The 18,136-nt window shown below is 45.9% G+C and overlaps 1 protein-coding gene across 4 annotated transcripts in view; it reads left to right on the top strand.

Moving 5' to 3' along the window:
- LOC119404642 (cAMP-specific 3',5'-cyclic phosphodiesterase) overlaps positions 1-18,136 on the top strand; it is a 633,421-nt gene that overhangs the window by 344,762 nt on the left and 270,523 nt on the right. The window lies entirely within an intron of this gene.

Here is an 18,136-nt window from a genome sequence, read left to right as displayed (position 1 = left end):
TTGACCAGCTGTGTTTTTTTCGACGGGAACCTAAATCTATGTACACGGTGTTATTGGATATCCCCCCATCGAAATGTGGCCGCCATGGTCAGGAATCTAACCCGCTAACTGAAGCTTATCAGCGCAACACCTTAACCTGATAAGCTACCACGGCGTGCACGATAAGTGCAGTTAGCCGTGTGTGCAAGTACACCGTGCAACGATTTATAGCGGGTGCTAGCACAGCGTTCGTGACGTCGGTATCGTGTTCTTTCGTGCTTATAATTACTCTGCCCCATCGCGAGCCACTGCGGCATCGACACCAGTCACTGTTCCAAGCAAGACTGCAGTCACGGAATTGGAGAGCTATTACTCTTCCAAAGACACTTTGCAATTTATTCAGATTGCTCGTGTGGTCCGCCGCGGTGGCTTAGTGGTTGCGCTGCTTGGCTGCTGACCCGAAAGTCAGCGGTTCGATCCCGGTCGCGGTGTCGATGGAGGCGAAATGCTACGGGCCCGTGTGCTGTGCTATCTCCGTGCACGCGAAAGAACCCTAGGTGGTCGAAATTATTCCGGAGTCCCCCGCTACGGCGTGCCTCGTAGCTCGTGGTTTAACTATTTAAAACGCCGGTTTAACTGTCTGGTCCGCTTCCTGCGCAAAAGTCGTTAATTGGCTATGCGTCGCCATGTGTCTCCCTCTGCAAAATCATCTCGTGACACTTGACGTCAGCCGTGTTCAAAACAACCGTGTATTTTTCCTGCTAGTCTGACGGTGAAATTAAGTGCGCTTCGGGTTATGCGCCGGGAGGCTGAGTAACGTGCGAAAGGGCTGCAGAGAGCACTTATTGAAAGCAAAAAAATGGGAGCAGCCTTACTTTGCAGTCGGCAATTTGTCCGTCTTACGCGCAAACTTGCACGCAAGGAGATGCAACGCGACACGTGAACGCCTAAGCTACCGATAAGGGCAATAATTGCGCAAGCGCGCTAATGGTGCAGACAAGCGCAACCGCGCATTTAGGGAAGAGGGAAGAAAGACGTAGAACGACGAGCAGCAAAAGGAGAAAGGAGTACGCAGTGACAATTCACCACGGTCACAGCACATTATCATATGCCACACATTGAACACAAATTAAGGGCAATGCCGTTTGTTCGGGTTTAATTGTTGTTCTTAAGAATTGTTGCAGCGACATATGAGGTCGACATATTACAATGGCTTCTGACATTGGTCTGTGATCAATGCGAGCCAGCGATCATATCTGGGCTTGGTGTTCCAGCGTTCATTATAATATAGTTGGTTACAACCAGGCCCGTAGCCAGGAATATTTTTCGGGGTGGGGGGCACTTGCGGAAGGACTTGAGTATTTGAGGAAAACACAGATTTTCATCATTTATTTTCAGTAAAACGCCATGTGTGATCTAACTTTCGAGGGAGGGTTTCCCGGGCCCCTAGCTCCCCCCCTCTGGCTACGGGCCTGGTTACGGGCCTGGTGTTCTGTGTTCTGTTCTGTTCTGTGTTCTGTGTTCTGTGTTCTGTGTGTGATGCAGACACGTGTTCGTATCGCTGGTTTTACGACGAAAGCTTGAACATTCTGGCACACTTCATCTGAGATTCTGACATCACTGCTTAGCCAAAAGTCATATTTTATGTAGGAACGACGAGCCTTTAGTTTTCGATATGCGTGGCACTTACATTAGCATAGAAAAAAGTACTTACGGTTCGAAAGGCAGTCACCTTGCACGACTCTCTTACATGGGTGATTTACAGGAGCGCCGCGGTTTTGCGGGCGGAACCAATATTTCTTCTTCGGTTGTAAGCGATTATAGTGAATAACTCCTTCTGTATTGTTGTCTGACCTAAGTCCGCTGTGTTCATTCCTTAGGCGATCGTGACTTTCTTTCTGCTAGTTATTTAGTGCTGATGTGTTTAAGCATGGAAATGTAGCAGAAAGGGAGCTTGTAATGACCATAGGGATTCAAAACGACTTATTGGGCAAGTGGGTGCGGTTTGCGTTGCGTGCGTGGATTAATGTGAAAGAGAACCCAATTCACTCAGGCGCTTCTGTGTGTAGTGTTCTGTGTGTGATGCATTTTTCGCGTCCTTAAACGATTACGTGGTTGACCAGGCCGGATATGTAGCAAGAGACACTATGAGTGCGTCCAACATTCATCGCACGATGTGGCAGCAAATGCTCGAAATCACTCTGGCTTGCCCCACGCAAAGCCGAGGCAAACCATTCTGTACGTTTGTGCCTTCTCCTGTCGCAGGTGCAGGCCTCTGTCAGGCACTGTCGTGTTGTGACTCTGCGACACGCCGCGACAGTAGTGGTGCGGTTGGCACACAAATTCCAGCTGTGTGTGTGTGCGGCATTCGCGCGTTCACGTGATCACGCAAAAGAGATAGGAAACAAAAAATAATTAAACTTGCTTTTCGAAGCTACGTGCGGTTTGTTTTCTCGGTTCCCGTGTACAGTTGGCGTGTGCTGAAGCTCAAGCGAATGGCTGCATAGTTTCGTCGCCATTTTTTAAATATAAATTGACCGCGACCGCGGTTTAAACCAGGGTGTCGGAACGGAACGAAAACCAAAAACGAAAAACGAAAAAAAAACGATATTTTTGACCAGAACGGAAACGTAACCGAAACTTTATCTATTATTTCGTTCCGGAGTGAAACCGAAAATTGTTTATTCGTTTTTCGGTTCACGACAAAACTTGACAATCAGGAACAACTGAGGTCATGCAACGTGAGCAATTATGCATATCTCAGGGTACAGTATTAGCGTGTACTTCAGGCAGAAATTCCAAAGCAAAGATGTGTTGAAATTGTGAGTAAAAGAAAACAGTGGAAACCAGAGATGTTTATATTAACGCAAGTGGACTTTTGCCCGCCTGTCACGCAGGCCAGTGTGGAGAGGGCATTGTCGGCGCTGAAGTTTGTTACAACGAGAACCTGTTATGAGATCATCAACAGCCGATTTTGGCGCCATAATTGTCCGCCGCCGCCGGTGTCCGTAACCGCCATCGCGTGAAGTAAGAAAAAATTTAATGATAAACGAATTTCTAGGATCGGATGGGATTTTAACCCGCACCCTCTGCATGGCAGTCGAATATTCCACCACAGTGCCGCGTTGGTGCATGTAACTCCTTCGCGAAAATACTCCATAAAGGCATCATGTCGGGCAGGGAATCGTGTTAACATATGTTATATAGCGTGGCAGAAGAGTAAAATAACAACCTGGCGTCACACAGAGCGAGTTGCGCAGTGAGCCGTTCGTTGAATGCTTCCAACCCGTTACAAAGAGCTCAGCCATAATTTTTCATCGTCATGAGCCGTAGCACAAAGTGCATATAATGCTTTACAGATGTGTAGCGGCCACCACGATTATCCGAAGAATGACGAAAAATGGCATAGTGGGTGCTTCGCTACTTCAGAAAAATTACGATGATTTATAGTGTAGTGAGTACCTTGCATGTGTACTTGTATTAGTTGCCCCAAGAGAGTCTACAACGGGCTCTGGAAAGGCTGCTCTTCCAGCTTTCGCTGTGACCCGAAGGTCGCGGGATCGAATCCCGGCCGCGGCGGCTGCATTTTCGATGGAGGCGAAAATGTTTGAGGCCCGTGTACTTAGACTTAGGTGCACGTTAAAGAACCCCAGGTGGTCAAAATTTCCGGAGCCCTCCATTACGGCGTCTCTCATAATCATATGGTGGTTTTGGGACGTTAAACCCCAGATATATTATTATTATTATTAGCTTTCGCTGTGACTGTGCTGCGTGTTCCGCGCAAGCCTGGCGATCCCTTTATCAGAACAGCGGTCTCGTACATGAGAGAGTACACACAGTGACGTGCTGCTACTGAGATCGTGCTCACTCCCTTGACACAAAGCATGAGCCTGCTAAAAAAATATCGTAATTGACTTTGAGAAAATCAATACTATTACTTTGAAGGGTATACTGATTAACGCTAGTTGGTAGGAATATTCATGGTACAGTTACTTCCGCTCCTCTGAAGAACGTGTTTTACCACTGTCCCGCTTTCTGAAGAGGAGGGCAAGTAACTGTTTTTTTATGATTATCTTAACTTGAAATTTTTGCATACAAAAAAAAAAAAACGTTACGAACCGTTACGGAACATCTTTTTTTTCGTTCCGGAACAGAAACGGAACGGAACTTTTTGCGGTGGAACGAAACTAAAACCGAAACGAAAAAAACGCCAGGCCTGCGCGGAAAGCGCAGCACAGTCACAGCGAAAGCTGGAAGAGCGGCATTTCTAGAGCCCGTTATAAACTCTCCTGTGGCTACTAATACAGGTACATTAGCAACGTACCCACTACGCCACAAAGCGTAATTTTTGGGAAGTTGGGAAGCACCCAGCACGACATTATTCGTTGTTCTGCGGAGAAGCGAGGTACCATATGTAAGCGATTATGTGCAGTTTGTTGATGCGGCGGTTGATGACGATGAATAATTATGGTTGCGCCCTTTGTAATGGGTTGGAAGCTTTAAACGACCCACTAGTTACGTAATGCATAATGTGTGACGCCCTGTCGTTATTTAACTGTCCCACCACGCTTTATAACACACTTTAACCGGAGAAACGTAGAGCGAGAGAGAGAGAGAATTGACTTTATTGAGACCCTAAGGAAATGGATCATGGAAGCCTTATGGGCTTCCTTGGCAACCAACAGAAGTGCACTTGCGAGGAACCCACTACGCTATAAATCATTGTAATTTTTGAGAAGTAGGGCAGTAGGCACTGTGCCATTTTTCGTCATTCTACAGACAGCCGTGGTACCTGCTAAACGCATGTAAGGCATTATGCGCACTTTGTTGATGCTGTGCGTGATGACGATGAATAATTATGGCAGAGCTCTTTGTAATGGGTTGGAAGCATTCAACAACCTACTCGTTGCGCAATTCGCATTGTGTGACGCCTGGTTACAGAATTCGCGTGTTGCGACGCTTGGTGCTTATTCTACTCTTTTACCACGCTATATTCCATATGCTAATGTGGTTCCTTCCCGACATGAAGCCTGTATAGGACCTTTTTGCAAAGCAGCTTCAAGCACCGGCATGGCTCAGAGGTTGAATACTGGGCTCCCACGCAGAGGACCCAGGTTCGAACCTCGTTCCATCCTGGAATTTTTTTCTTATTTAGTTTTTTTTCTTATTGCGAGCGATACTGGTTACGGACACCGGCGGCGGCGGCGGCGGCGGCGGCAGCGGCGGCGGCGGCGGCGGCGGCGGCGGCGGCGGACAACTACGGCACCAAAAACGGCCGGTGAAATGATCTCATAACAGCTTTCGCTGTAAAACATTTCGTTCCGACACCCTGGTTTAAACGATCATATCGGCGGAGAAACGTATCCCGTGCAACGTCTCGTATTGTTGCTTAGTGCTATTACCCAGGCATATTTCGTAACAGATAAAGAAAAAAATGGGCCATTCTTTTTTTTTCTTCGCTTTTGTAAAGTAAGATCAGAGGCCAGTTAGAAGGTACGAGTAAACCAGTCTTGCACCACACGTTGCCATCGTTTCTCTTTCTCGGTCAACACAGCGGAAGAATAAACGATGAACAGCCGCCATTCAACAATACCAATTCATCGCTGTCTTAAATGGTTGTTGTTCTGCGCCTGTTACATTATCTATAGTGAGAATAATTGAGCGCCCTTCGCGATCGCAATTTACATCTGCGGCGTTGAGGGCGTGAACACCTTACATGAATGACGTTGTACATCGCTCAACAGTGGTTCGTTGATCTGCGCGTCTGTACGCGTGGTATACAGGTCAGAGAAACACAGACGGGGCCGTAATTTAGGCGTGTTTTATTCAAATGCCACCCGACTATGCGCGGCACCATCACGCGCGGAATACGAAACGCGCCAGCGGAATGAGATAATAGCTATAGCGACGGACAAGTTCGCCTCGTCGGCCAGTGTACGAGGAAAGGAGACGCCGATGGGCGTACTTGAACATTCTCGAGGCAAACATCTGTGGCAGAATGCCTCGTTTTATGACTTTCGGAGCGAATAAAAAGAAATAGAAAGAAAAGGGAGATAACCGGTGAGGGCTACCTCTTGTTTTCCTGTTTTGTTTCTCCCGGTCTCGACGAAATCTTCCGAGTCGATCTTATTGGTCTATAGTAGATGGAAAGATCGAGCACTACCGGTGGGAAAAGTACCAATTTTCATGCAGCTTCTCGAGTGCGCGGTTTTGACATTTCTGAGCGCATTTCATTTGCGGTGGGCGGAGCCGTCACAGTATTACCGATGACCTCCTTAGTGGTTCTCTCCGAGCATTTGAGCATAGTTCAGCTGTGTGCGTCGCAAATACGCGCGGCCTGCTATAGGCGCGTCGTGTCGCACTTAAAATCCTCCGGTAGCTGCATTTTTTTCCCTTCGTTCTTCGGCTTGTGAAACGGACTCAGGGCCACTTCGATAAAGGAGCTTAGCCCAAGCGTACAAAAGGGTTCGCGTAACCTTTCCGGGTGAGGGAAGGGAGACGGCTCGAACATCGCATTTAGGAATCGTCTATCGCTGTTTTCTTCTTATCCCTGAATATTGAGTGTTTTTCGAGCACTGCTTATATTGCTTCATCTTAGGAGATAAACGTACTGTTGGATATTCCTCTCGAAGTGCAAGTCCTGCATCGGAAAGCATCTTGTTATTAAGTCGCATGCATTTGGAAGCGGTGCAATTGGAAGATTCAAACTGAATTGTAGTTTCGAAATCAACGGACTTCGGTTACAATATTGGCATTATGAACCTGTCTCTATTTCCATTTTTCTTTTCTTTCTTTTTTTTTCTCTACCACTGTCATGCTTTGACCTAGATGACGTTCTATTTTGCAGTTGTTGCCGAACGCGAAACACTTTTAAAGTCACTCTCGCGATCGATGTGGTTGTTTTCGTGTTCTGCCGGTAAAAACCGCGGCACGGACATCGCGTCCTGGTACACCGTGCGTTCGGAATTCCGCCGAACATAGAAAACATATTTTCGTGCTCGAAACAGATGGAGCAGATTGCCAAGTTCTGTTCTTTCTTAATAGCCCAGACACGGATGTCTTAGAACGCGGAAAATTTGTAGCTTGGCTGAGTGTTATTATTTTAACTGTCTCATCTCAGTGAAAGTAAGACATTATTTTTAAAACCCCTATCTCCATCACAGTATTGACTGGCTTCGTAATTTCATTTGTATGGGGAGGAATTGGGGAGGGGGGGGGGGGTACTCAAGTGACGTATTAAATATGGGAGAGAATACAGTTGTGGTGATCCCAAGAAGCGTGCAGGGTGTAGTATATTAAGAACATATAGGTCTTGTACATAGAGCTAACTTGGGAAAACGACACAAATTTATTTAATGGTACGTTACGCTGCTCTGTCACGTGATTGGAAGTTTATCGCATGAAATCAACACTTAGTATTTATTTAACCACTTTTCTAAACTTCGGCTTCCCGTAACGTGTCTGTTGGATCAAACACCTCTAGATTGCTGTTAGGACTTTCCAGCGATGGTGGCAGTTTCCCAGTGAATCTCTATTTTTTATTTTATTTTAGTTACTTCAGCGCTTGCCAACAGCTGTGAAACCTTCGCGGCAGGTCACTACTACTACGTCACCATGAACGTAATATAATACAACCATATAAAAATTCGGCAGATAGATAGATAGATAGATAGATAGATAGATAGATAGATAGATAGATAGATAGATAGATAGATAGATAGATAGATAGATAGATAGATAGATAGATAGATAGATAGATAGATAGATAGATAGATAGATAGATAGATAGATAGATAGATAGATAGATAGATAGATAGATAGATAGATAGATAGATAGATAGATAGATAGATAGATAGATAGATAGATAGATAGATAGATAGATAGATAGATAGATAGATAGATAGATAGATAGATAGATAGATAGATAGATAGATAGATAGATAGATAGATAGATAGATAGATAGATAGATAGATAGATAGATAGATAGATAGATAGATAGATAGATAGATAGATAGATAGATAGATAGATAGATAGATAGATAGATAGATAGATAGATAGATAGATAGATAGATAGATAGATAGATAGATAGATAGATAGATAGATAGATAGATAGATAGATAGATAGATAGATAGATAGATAGATAGATAGATAGATAGATAGATAGATAGATAAGGTGGGTGGGTAGGTAGGTAGGTAGGTAGGTAGGTGGGTGGGTGGGTGGGTGGGTAGGTAGGTTCAAAGTGCCAGAGACTCGCTAAGAAATGCTTCGCATTTAAAATTTTCACTAATACAGCATGCTTAACTGAATAACAACGTTTTGATTTTGTAACAGGATTACTACCAAGAGTACATAAATAAACTCGTTTATTCCAAGCATCTTGTGCGCCAACTTTACACAGACACTAACTTGTCAATGACATCCACGTCAGATGATCCGGCATTGTACAGCTATTGGAGGAGGTATTGTAGCCAGAGAGGCAGAGAGATAAAGAGCAGCCGAATCACCGTCATGCTTGCCCATTTTTGCTCTTGGAAGTACGCGCATTCCTGCGACGTGTTCCCGCTATTAGCGAGCCATAAAACGTGTCGTGTACCCGCAGTGAAGAAATCTCTCGCTCCGTGCCAAGTGATGGGACACGTAGTGCGTCACGTTGCGCCGACCGACGCGCCTCGCTCAGATTTTTCACTGAGCGAAGTGGGAAAATTTAGGGCACTTCAGTGACCCACGCGATAATTTTCTGCGAAACAAGTCCTACTGGAATGTCCAGGTTTACACAGTCGCGTCCCTGAGTATTACGTGCGGCTGGTCTCCCTCGCTCTCTCTTTATATACAGATATTTCGTTTATTTTCCCGAAGGCATTTTTTAGTTCCCTGCAAGAGTAGCACACACACACATATATATATATATATATATATATATATATATATATATATATACTTCCTTTAAGCTCTTCTTGCATTCGGTTGTGTTATAGGTGCTCAAGTGAAGCGGGCGCTGGGTGCTGGTCTAGATGGTTCATGATCTTCGTAATTGGATAGCGCGAAATCGAACAGGACTGAGAAGAAACAGATACAGCGCTTGTCCTGTGCGTCTGTGTTCATTCTTAGTCCTGTTCGATTTCGCGCTATCCAATTTTGAAGATGCGAGATTATAACGTCTCGGATGAAAGTTGTCATTGGCGTCGCGTATTATTATTGTTATTTCTGTTGTTGTCATCAGCCTGACAACCGCCACCGAGATGGGCACAGCGCGCCGGCCTTTGACTGCAGGAAACGTGTAAATTATGCGTCATGGCGGGTGAATAAGTTACTTGCACAATTGAAATACGAAACACTGAAATCTATTTGAGCAGCCACTCGGACAATATCAAGTGAGATCCCTTCACTAAAAAAGTAAGTTTTGCGCACTGAAATCGCATTTGCAAACGATTATCCATATTCTGTACTCCCTAAATCCATCTAAGCATCCCCTCGTGCTTTCGTAATCTCTGGGCTCTTAGGGTTTTCGTAAGCGTCTTTTTTTTTTTTTGTATTCGCGAATGGCGATCTTACTCATAACATTGTTTGGATACTTGCCGGTAGCCGGAATGCTTGCAAGTCTTTCCAACTGGCTTGCGTCTTTTTACATATGGGAGGCCACTGTATGCTTAAACACACAGTCTGTTTCCGCATATAACGTCGTTTGAAAACAATGCTTTATTTCATTTGTTTTCATCATTCTCTCTTACGAGTGACTTCACTGTACAACTAGAGTGAAAAACTTGAACGCGTTCCAGGACTCAATTTAGGAAATATTGAAGCCCCTATATCAGATTTATGACGTCCCTCTGTGAAACCTTCTATCTGTATGTCTGCAAATGTCCACAGACAACAATGAACGCTAGTCTTGGCTTCTCACGAATATGAAACGTGACCACGAACTTCGTACCTGATGCGGCATTACGACGACGTCATCAAGTCCTGACGCAATTGTTAACGCCGCATACCTGTTCGAAGTGCACCCGCCGTTACGAAATGCCGGCGCATCCGGAAAGTAATGGAGCATGCCTTCTCTCCTCCGTTCCCACACTTCCACTGCTACTGAATGCGTCTCTAGAATACCGGTCGCTCGCGTCGCAGGTGATGACACTTTAGAGCCGCGGTCACGCAGTACGCTACTGCGCGCGCATGCGCCTTGCGAAAACCACGCTGCCTTCTGCCTGATCTCGGTCGCCACTCTGACGCCATTAGGCGACTTTATGTCGTTCGATAAACGATTGCTCTTTCTTCACGGAAACTCCTCCGCATGCCCAACGGAAAACAGTCGGCGATAAGGGAGGTAATCTCAAACTACCGACGCAGACACGGAATATTAATTACGCTTTGCTGTGCTTCACTCGAATCTGACTTCTAATTTATAATTTTACGGGTACGTATTTTCATGTTTGTTTTTAGTATGCGCCCTGCAAGACTCACGATTTTACGCACATTCGGCGTAGCCCTACAGTCTGCATCTCTGCACGAATAACAATCGCGGAAATGGAGCGTTGTCAAAGCTGCTTTTCGTTTCCAAGCCAGTACGACGTTAGCTGATTCTAAGTGAATTTCTGAAGGCTTGACAATCGCCGCACTGTCATTTACCCGGTTTTGCGAGGCACAAGCTTCCTGCGTACGGTTACTTTCTTTTATTTTTCGAGGTGGGGGTGAACTACAAGAAGTGCCTGCGAACATGGTAGTGTAGATACGTCAAAACGTCGAAGTAAATATATTCTCACGTTGCTTGGCGTCATTCAAATTTTCGCCAGTGAAGTTGGTTAGCCCACGCAAGTTTCCTGTTTGCTAGTTACCCTAGACATTATAGAAGGGAGTGGTACAGAATTCAGTATGTAGTGATCGACAACAACACAGTGATGAAAGAAAAGCAACATGCAATAGTGTCTGCTTTTATAATATTAGCAAATTTAAACAAGAAAGAAGTTCCTAGAACAATGTAGGCTTGAAGTGTTTAGCTGTGGTCGAACAAGGAAGGAGGCGATGTTTCTTGAAATGGTATTGCCGGATGTTGAGTTGGTGGGTCATAAAGCAATTAAAAGGTTCTGCTTATGAAACATTATTTCAAAGAAAAACAGTTCTATCGTGCGAACCTAAGCATCACTGAGAAGCTGATCCCTGTCTATGCAAGCGCAAGGCAAAAAAAAAAAAAGAACGAAAAAGTGGGGGAGTGAGGTGAAGTGAAGACTTACTATTTGACGTGGATCAGTGTGAAGCTTATGACGGCGGGCGCCACATAGTGCTATCACGTTAAGGAACTGGTCATACCACCGAGAGTGACAATAGAACTTGTGAAGGAGGTCGAAACGTAAAATTTAGCGGCGAGGTCACAACAAGCATAGCCAAGGTTGATTTTTATTGATCATTGATTATTGATCCGTGATGCTGCCAGAAAAAATAGAACCCTCCAAAATATCCTGTATGTCGTTGTGATATCTATGGATCTCGCGCTGATATAACAGCAACGTGTTCATATTCAGGGAATATTACAGTATTGTGGCTCAAGCATTTTATATGTCATGACTTGGTAGAAAATTTCGTAGTTCAGATAGCCTAACATTCAGTTAGCCTTTTTTAATAACATATACTCCCTGTTAATACACCGTTAGACGTAAAAACTTATATAGTGAGCCATACACACCTGCATACGACTCTTGAGGGACCGAAGAGACCATTGAACACGTCCTATGCGTTTGTGATAGTTATGACATTCAGCGCTGTCCGCTCTGGATAGCAATAAACCAGTTAAGCTCCAGGCCGTTTTCATGTCCAAGACTCCTGGACTAGAATATTTTAGGCGCCAAGTGTGTCGATGGCGCAGAAGGTAACGGAGGCGTTGTTGGTTAACCTAAAGACAAGAGGCGACTTCTCGTGCGCTTGATGTGCCCCTCCAAGTCAATGCGTGATCAGGGCTCTCTCTGTTCTATCTCTGTGTGCGCCCTTTCATCCCTTTTCCCCAGTGCAGGATAGCAAACCGAACGTGCTCCATGCTTAAGGGCCTATCTCTCTCTCTCAGGACCCGCCGCGGTTGTCTAGTGGTTATGGTGCGATATGGACCGAATCGCGGCGGCGGTGGCTGCATTTCGATGGAGGCGAAATGCCAGAGGCCCGTGTGCTTAGATTTCGGCGCATGTTAAAGAACACCTGCTGGTCAAAATTTCCGGATCCCTCCACTACGGCGTCCCTCAAAATCATATCGTGGTTTTGGGATCTAAAACCCGACAATGATATATCTCTATCGGAAGAGGTATGGCGGTATATTCTAGCAGGAATGCAGCAGCAAGAGAGGGGTAAGCTGGGCTAGTTGGTATGCCTTCATAGTAATAAACAGCGCGAAAAAACTAGGGACAAAAGGAAAGAAGAACAGCGCTCGTCCCGTGTTGGTCCTCCTTTTTGTCTCTAGTTTTTTCGCGCTGTTTATGAGCAGCAGCAAGGCTTCATCCGCGATAGTGCGCACTAGTACAGACTAACGATGGCGCTATAAAGACTAATTCGCGAATGCACGTGGTCTGTCGCTGCTCTCGCCACGCAGCGAGATGGTCGGTTCCCAACCTTCTCCGCCTAGTGCCGCAGCGCTCGCTTGCCGTCCGCCGACTGTGGCAGCTAGCGCCTGCTATGTCCCGTCAACGTGCGAGTTGGTATCCGAGTCGCGTCGGCTTGCTGCCGCGACGGGCGAAGGCAGCGGTGCCGTAAGCCGTGACGTCGCCGCTACTCTCACACGACCAGTTCCGGTTGTGTGCCGACCAGAACGGAGCGGCCGCTTGACGGTATACGAGCCAGGATGATGAAATGTCCCCACTCTCTTGACGGAAGTATTTTATGCTGGGCTCCATCGAGAACTTGCCGACGTCATTTCTGTCGGTGAAGGTGCACGCTACATTTCTAGCACTCGCGCGAGATATCTTTTAAACGACTTCTGGATTGCGCTTTCGGTCTTTTCATTTACTTCCTATTTACACTTGACTCCCCGTTGTAGCCTAAGGAATGCCTCTCGTATAACTTCGGTCAGAAATGGACATCCTGGACCTCGTGATCGTAACAAGGAGGCGGAAAGAAAGGGAAAGAAGACGAACTCAATACCGCCTGTCTACTGTGCGCCAGGAAAACGGAGTGAAGAGCATGGGATCTTACAAGGAGAGACATTTTATATCGGATCAAACGAAAAACGTCAGCGCATTATACCTGAAGCGATAGTTTTGGGCTCATCGGTGGAACATATCTTAAAATGTACTCATTAATAAGAATATCGGCTACGCCTGCATACCATTTGCAATTCACGACAGACTTCCTCTCGCAGTTAGCGAAGTGGTCGAATCGTGACCGTACTCCGATAAGCAGAGGCGTGCAGTGAATACTCTTCGCCATTTTACAGCGAAAGCTGTTATGAGATCATTTCACCGGCCGTTTTTGGTGCCGTAGTTGTCCGCCGCCGCCGCCGCCGCCGCCGCCGCCGCCGCCGCCGCCGCCGCCGCCGCCGCCGGTGTCCGTAACCAGTATCGCTCGCAATAAGAAAAAAAACTAAATAAGAAAAAAATTCCAGGATGGAACGAGGTTCGAACCTGGGTCCTCTGCGTGGGAGCCCAGTATTCAACCTCTGAGCCATGCCGGTGCTTGAAGCTGCTTTGCAAAAAGGTCCTATACAGGCTTCATGTCGGGAAGGAACCACATTAGCATATGGAATATAGCGTGGTAAAAGAGTAGAATAAGCACCAAGCGTCGCAACACGCGAATTCTGTAACCAGGCGTCACACAATGCGAATTGCGCAACGAGTAGGTTGTTGAATGCTTCCAACCCATTACAAAGAGCTCTGCCATAATTATTCATCGTCATCACGCACAGCATCAACAAAGTGCGCATAATGCCTTACATGCGTTTAGCAGGTACCACGGCTGTCTGTAGAATGACGAAAAATGGCACAGTGCCTACTGCCCTACTTCTCAAAAATTACAATGATTTATAGCGTAGTGGGTTCCTCGCAAGTGCACTTCTGTTGGTTGCCAAGGAAGCCCATAAGGCTTCCATGATCCATTTCCTTAGGGTCTCAATAAAGTCAATTCTCTCTCTCTCTCGCTCTACGTTTCTCCGGTTAAAGTGTGTTATAAGCGTGGTGGGACAGTTAAATAACGACAGGGCGTCACACATTATGCATTACGTAACTAGTGGGTCGTTTAAAGCTTCCAACCCATTACAAAGGGCGCAACCATAATTATTCATCGTCATCAACCGCCGCATCAACAAACTGCACATAATCGCTTACATATGGTACCTCGCTTCTCCGCAGAACAACGAATAATGTCGTGCTGGGTGCTTCCCAACTTCCCAAAAATTACGCTTTGTGGCGTAGTGGGTACGTTGCTAATGTACCTGTATTAGTAGCCACAGGAGAGTTTATAACGGGCTCTAGAAATGCCGCTCTTCCAGCTTTCGCTGTGACTGTGCTGCGCTTTCCGCGCAGGCCTGGCGTTTTTTTAGTGAACACTCACCTTATGGACTTCTTGAAATGACGTTACTTTCGGGCTCTTCTTTATATCCGGTTTCTTATTACTTCGTTATATTCGTTATATTTCCCGAGATTGTTCAACTGTTCTCAGGAAATTATGTAATATCTGTTCTCCATAATTTTTATTAAGACATCTGGTCTTCGTGATGGATGCTTCGTGGTAAATACGTAATGCGTGGGTCTTCATCAAAGTTAGACTGTGAACCTTTGTTATCTCGCATACATACGCCTGTTCCAGTTTCGTTCTTATCAGACGATAATGTGTTGGATTGGCAAACGCAGCTCCGAAAGCAAAGTGGCAACTGTCCAATTTAGCGCTATCTAATGGGTATCCCATGCCCCAATTATTGCGTATCTGTCCGTTTACCTTCAATGTCAAGGCAGTCTGACTGTACTAGCTGATAAACCTGAACAGGGTCATTCCGCTGTGTCCAAATTTTACATTGTAATGACGCTTGTTGGTGCATCGACCGCTTACAGGCTGGTCATGCTTATCCTTTTTAAGCTTCACGTTCCGCAAATTCGCGTGACCAGTGCCACAAAAAGCGCGTATGTGCCAAGCAGCTCCTAGTATAGCATGGCCATGCATAGTATAGTATAGCCAGGGGGTGGGAAGTGAGGTTGAGGAGGAAGGGGAGAGGTAAATCATGGCATAGCCTCGTGTAGCATAGCAAGATAGTGGGAAAGGAATGTGAGGAGGATTGTTGTCAGGTTGAGGAGGAGGGGAAGGAGGAGGTGAGAGGATAAACCGCACCATAGCCATGTACAGTAGTAAGGGGTGGTAAAGACAAGTGAGGGTTACGAGGAGGTAAAGGAGGAGAGATGACAATATAAAAAGAAATAAGGAAAGAAAGAAAGATGAAAGGAAGAAGAAGATGTAGAAAAACATAAAGAAAGGTGAAAAAAAAGAAGAAAGAAGGTGGAGAAAGGAGAAAAACTTTATCTGCGCTCACTGCAGGTGGTGGCGCTTGCTTGCCAGCTCCGCTGTATACTCAGATTTCACAGGCGTGGAACTGGCTTACAGTTTCTTTTTCTCACGGTGTTCTTATGCATGTTTAGTTTAGTTTAGTTTAGTTTAGTTTAGTTTAGTTTAGTTTAGTTTAGTTATTTCAAACAAGCATCTTTACGTGCATGTTTGAGGCATATGTGAGTAAAATTAAGCCGCTAAAAAGCAGCTTGATAAAGCTCTAATATCCCTTGTATACGTGGTAGTGCACGGCAGGAAACAGAGTACACTGATCAGAGAACAAATAATTACAGTGTCATCAGGACAAGCAGTGATGAGCTACACATTACTCACATAAACATAACCAAAGCTCTTCCTTGTACCCGATGCGATTTTGTGAAAATATCAGGCACCGGCTAAATACGAATTTCTTGGCTCGCGCCAGGCTCAGTGCTGCAACTAGGTTTCTCATATAAGGAGGAGCAGGATAGCTTCATTGGCTCCAGTGGCATTCCTTGTTTGACAAACTTTTTTTATCGCCTGTGGCCTCCATCTTTCTTTCGGCCTTGTTTGGATTGACGCACAACATAGACAGGTGCGTACGATCTGGATAACAGCCGAAGATAACAATCCGGGCTTATCTCGAATACTTCCGTCGTTTGTTATCTATGTAGAAACGGACAATAGGCGTGTCGTAAGCTCGCGTCGAACAGTTGAGTAGAAATCATGCCGTCGCTGACACAGTATCGTCGTCCTGCTGCCGTCAAACAAGGTCAAGTAAACTTTAGGTCGAACGCCATTAAAGGGTTGTTTGACATAATGCAGAAAATGTATTTACAACTGCAATGCATTTACAAGTGTTCCTATGTTTTGTACTGCTGTACCTTTATAAAAATTGGAAATGTTCAATGTGTTTGTATCGGCCCTCGTGCTTGTTTTTTCTCCATAGTGACTGCGTTTCACCGCCTATAACCGCTACACGTGTTATCGCTCGCCGCAAGCCGCACGTTCATGCATTCGAATATTCACGAATGTTATCGTTCATTCCAGCTAGGCTGCATGCTTGACGCGACCAGCGTGGCACATTACAGAACTTATGCGAGCACCAGAGATTACGCTGGAATGTACAATGACGCACGTATACGAAAAGCTTACGCATTTCACCTGCAGATGATATTTCGATTTCTCACAGCTGCGCTCGCAGCTATCGTTGTACTGTCAGGGTTCCATTTCCTCTAACGCTCACGTCAACTAGATACTTAACCCTTCTGCTGATGAAAACACAGAAGCCAATTTATCAGTGCGAAAGAGATTATGTATAAATTTCGACGTCTCACTTGGACATAGACAGCACAAGAACGGTTATAACGCGTTGTGATTCAGGAAAGCAACACAAATGGAACCATGCTGCGGCTGTGGGTGTTTCGTTATTCATTCGTAAATCATATTGGATTGTCTCTACGCACATTACTGTCCGTGGCACGCCGGGTTCCCAGAGGGGCATCCGACATCAACGCTGGTATAGTGGTATAGCGGGACCTTGTATCGGATATTATAACCAGGCAAATTGCAAACTCGTCTCTTCAATATGTCAACAGATATGTTTTATAGTTTATCCGATTATCTGGTTACGAGAGACGTAAACGAGAGCCGCCATCTGTCGGTGCAGAGATCAACCACAGAAACACGGAAGTATTATTGCAGCAATCGGGCGTATGTTGTACTTCACTGCTGATCTAAATCGGCGACACCGTAATTCCAAACATTGTTTTCGGCAAGCACACTTGTGATACCCGAAGTCCAGTCTGTCTGGTCTCGTCTTGATGCAAGACCGCTATCAGAAAAACAGAGGCTGGGTCCTTGTACCACGGTTTCGTGCATGCACAAGGCCAACGAAAGCCCTGCTGTGCTACTCGAAGACGACCGGACTTGACGAACGTCTGTGAGCTACCAGTTCGTGTTGTGTGCGTTCACACTAACAGTTTGGTTCTTATTTTCTTATTCTTGTTATTTCTTCTCTATCGCTTATCGCCCTTTTCCCCCGCCCCACGTGTAGGGTAGCCAACCGAGCCAAAGCTTGTTTAACCTCCCTGCCTTTCCTCTTCGTCTCTCTCTCTCGTGTCTGTAAGGCAATGGGGTTCACACGAAGGGTCTCAGTATCTGCCTATAGATGTCACCGTCCGACAACCTGGGATTAAGCAAAAGCCATTGCGTATACCGGCATACCGGACGTGATGTAGCTCATCAAACAAATTGTCGTCGAAAATTTCCATTGCACATTGTGAAACACGAGGTACAGCCGCTCCGCTCAGACTGGCATCTCCTTCAGTGACGGCTGCGTAGCTCCTACGTCACGACTGGCGAGGCCCGTCCCGGCGAGGAGGCATATCAGCGCACACGCACGCTCCTGCCTTCGCCTCCGTGCGTTCCTGCTTGTCACCCGGCGCGTTTCGCAGCGCGTCGCAGTAGAGCCGGTTGGCTGCCTTCACGTACGCTGTTACGCACGACGCCGGTTTTATGGCGGGCACACTTCAGCTCCCAAGAGCTCCACGGCCTTTCCCATCTAAATTCGTCACACGAATCGAAGAAGCTTAATTTTTCACTTCGAATACTTCTTCAATGTCGCACTTTCCCCCCTCATTTTAGTCTGCAATTTTTTTTTTTAATCCGGTAG

This window comes from Rhipicephalus sanguineus, chromosome 9 (genome assembly GCF_013339695.2).
Source record: "Rhipicephalus sanguineus isolate Rsan-2018 chromosome 9, BIME_Rsan_1.4, whole genome shotgun sequence".
Taxonomy (NCBI): Eukaryota; Metazoa; Arthropoda; class Arachnida; order Ixodida; family Ixodidae; genus Rhipicephalus; species Rhipicephalus sanguineus.
This window is presented reverse-complemented; position numbering and strand designations above follow the sequence as displayed.